This window comes from Pteropus vampyrus, unplaced genomic scaffold (genome assembly GCF_000151845.1).
Source record: "Pteropus vampyrus isolate Shadow unplaced genomic scaffold, Pvam_2.0 Scaffold115, whole genome shotgun sequence".
Taxonomy (NCBI): domain Eukaryota; kingdom Metazoa; phylum Chordata; class Mammalia; order Chiroptera; family Pteropodidae; genus Pteropus; species Pteropus vampyrus.
Window position 1 is genome coordinate 3,987,114 of NW_011888896.1, and position 3,778 is coordinate 3,990,891.

The following is a 3,778-nucleotide window of genomic DNA, read 5'->3' on the forward strand; positions in this document are numbered from 1 at the left end:
GCCTCATTCCTGTGACTTCAGCCTTTGGCCCATAGTTAAATGCAATCACCCTGAGGAGATGAAGGAAGGTCACACTATAGACAATCTGATTTGACCCTCCCTGGGGAGCTGATTTTCAAGTAGTAGTGACATTTTCACCTGACCCATCCTCCCAACACACAAATTAAAAACTAGAAATATCACCCAGGAAGTAAGAGATGAGCCATTTATTGGATGACTGTCTTTAAGGATATTTCTAACTACAAATAGTCTGAATAAAATATGCTCTTTGTGCAGTGTTAAGTACACTGGACACAGATTTCACTAGAAATGTTTATATCTTTTTCACTAATTACATGGTGTTCGTTACAGTTCTATCTGTTGGAGTTCTTTTCTGAACGCTTTGACAATCTCAACAATGAGTTCTCGAAATACCAAAAGCTCTGTAATTTCTGTTTCCCCAAGAGTGCTTACAGAGTTCTAAAATCCATTAAAATGCCTGAATTTTCTACCTCTTGCAGAGTATGGAGGCAAACTTGATAATAAGGAGAGATTTGAGCACGGTGATTTTGCTTATGCTAAAATAATTTATATCAATATTCTAGTGAATTTCAGAATTTGAGACTTCTATGCTTAGTTTTTGCAGGTAAGCATTTCAATAAACTGATGCAGGACTAATCATTAAAGCTACATGGAGCACCGCTTTAAACTAAGAACAAATATGCAGATCTCTTTCTGAGATAGGCAAATAAAACATGACAGGGTCTTCACAAATGGCTATGCCTTTAAGTATGACATGTGATAAATAAGACACTACTGGTTTTCATTTCTGATATGATCCCTAAAAACACGTAGCAGATGCATGGAGGGAGACTAACTGGTCTGGATAAACTAAAGGTTGAATAGGTGTTTCTGTGACTTTGTACTGATTCTCTCACTGGCAGATCATTCCTTGGACAAACCTGAGTTCCTCCAGGCTGAAAGGCCACCTGACATTACTGGATTTAATAGTTTTACAACATCTGTTTATTCTTTGGACAAGAATTTGTCCTGTTGTAACAAATCTCACAACGTATTACGAATTCAAATTTGACAGCTTCAAATTTTTTAAACAATTTGATTTCTCCTCTCACTTTTCTTTGATGTTGTATTGAGTCCCTGCTATCTCGTGTTCCTTAAAAAGTTATAGACGTAACTTTTACATAGTTTTCTCCAGTTTATCATACATTTAAGTTTATAGTTCACAGTAGAACCAGTCTTGCCAATATTAGGACATTTACTGCTTTCAACCGCAAATATTTGAATGTCAGAAAAGCTGGGTTATGAGTGGAATAATAATGATAATGATAATAGTAGGCATGTGATGAAAAGTCTGTAGATCTAATGTACAGCATCATGACTGTCATTAATAATATTGTATCGAATACTAGAAATTTGACAAAACTACAAGATGTGGTGCTCTAAGCATGAAAAACAAACAACAAAAGCTAAATATGTGGATGAAATGTTAATTAGCTTGACTGTAGTAATCATTTTTCTATGTTTATATATACCTTAAGTATATGTAATTTTTATTAAAAAAAACAACTAAACAAACAAAAAAATCAAACGAAATCAAAACAAGGACATCATTCTCCATTGTCCAAGATTGTTCTTTTCCAGATTAAGGTGAGGTATTAAATAAATAAACAGTCCAATTTAATAATGGAAAAAAAATGGCTTTTTTAGGTTGGCCACTAATATCATAGATACCGGGTTCTTTTCAATACTTTTCAACCTTGACCTCCAGTGATGCGACCAAAGTAGTACTTGAAGGTCAAGAGCCCTGTGATTAAGCATTTAAGAAGCACAATCTCATTTTCAAATGTAAGCACGCTACTCAATCCATTACAAATAGTTTTAATCAACTCACATTTTCTAACTTGATATACGAAAGACACTAAATTGTTCCAAGGTAAAACCCACCACTTAATCATCAACCAGCAGCTAATTTTCCAGACCATGACTGAATCCACCATTTTTATACAGTTGCTGTCTCACCTTTAGGCATATCCTAACTTGAGTTAAAAAAAAAAATCCTCGATTTTAACCTCAAAGACCAAACAAAAGTTCTGCGATTTTGTTAGGTATAAAATCATATCTGCTGTTTTCCTAGCCAATGTAATTTCTGAAGAGATTCTTCTCTCAGAATAACTTGTGGGGATTTAGATGGCTACCACTTCTTAGTGCTTAGAGATGTTGCCAGGGCAGTTTAAATGGTCAACACTGGAAGACCAGTTCTGGGTCTGAGGGATGCACCAAACGGCTACTTCAGCTGCCCTTTTAAACTGCACGACTGAGACTTGTCAGTTATCTGCGGAGTTCCAGGCACTCTTTAGTATTTTTACTTCCTGGGAAATTTTATCATGGGTGCTGTTCAAGTTGCCGTTCTTACTGGATTCTAATGGGTCCTATCCTGTTCTTAAACACAAAGCATCTCCCTAACAGCAGGATATTTGCTAAAAGGAAGAGTGCTATCTTTTCTTTCTATGTAGGTTCACGGTAAGTATGCAAAACACGTAACTCCACCAGAAATATGTACATTTCCTTTAGGTATTTAAAACAAATATGAATTATTTTAACGTAAAATTTCATTTCAAGAGATACTAAAGGTTATCTGTTCTAGTTTCTCCTTTCTTCAGATTGACCTCTTTAAGAAGAGCAGACCTTTGTTATCAGACTTCAGCTCACTCCCAACAGGAGGGAGGAGCATCTTGGAGCCCTGCAGACCCTCGTGCTTTAACCCTTCGAGGGGGCAACCCCTTGGAAGGACAAAGCCAAGTGAAAGTGGACAGGAAGAACTTGGCTAGCCTAGTGACTATCCCTTCCCGATACGGTTCACTCAAGATGATACTGCTGTTATTTATGTACCCATTGTCACCTGGAATATATATGAGAGATAGGAAGGAGCTGCCATCCAAAGGAAATAAAAAAAGATTTCTCCTCTGTATTATAAAAATAACAAAGCTGAAAGGAAGCATTTGCTATTTTATTAGACTGGGAAAGAAAATGATAATAAACTGTTCTCTATACTTCCCTCATATTTTATACCTATACAGTAGCATTTATTAGACTTTTTATGTACCTGTCACCCCATTAGACTGTGTTTCTTGAGGGGAAGGACTACAGCTTATTTATATTTACACTTCCTACGGTTCTTAAAATCCTTTGTTCATTGACATTTGTTGATTAAATTGAATGTACAGCAAGAAAAGAATTGAACTGTTTTAGTCACTGCTATATATTTTTTAAAGGATAAACACACAGATTGGCTACAAGACAAATCTTAGGATGGTCCAGAAGAAGACTTAGGAGAGAATTACTCAAACACCTTTCTAAGGTAGAGTTATTTAAACCTACCGATAGGCCTGAATAAATACTCTAAATATAAGTATATATTGTTGTGGGATGTAAGCGAACACGTTAGAGATATTATGAAAAGTTAAAACAAAAAAGAAAACATGGTCCCTTGCCTTTGAGTAGTTTATGATGATCTAGACCCATAGGTCACAGACATAGTAACTATCATTTTTGGAAAATATGTGAAAACCTAAAAAACAAGTGCTGATTGTATGTGTGTGTTGGAGGGAGGGGGAGGCGAGTTTGGATTTCTCTAGAGAATGGTTACAAACATAGATCTGTAATGTTTGCCAGCAAAATTCTTGGTTTTATAAAGAACATATCAGAATGTAGATCAGCTAGAGAATCTGTCTTGGTCATAACCAGACTGTGTGATTCCATCAAGTGCAAAATACTGATT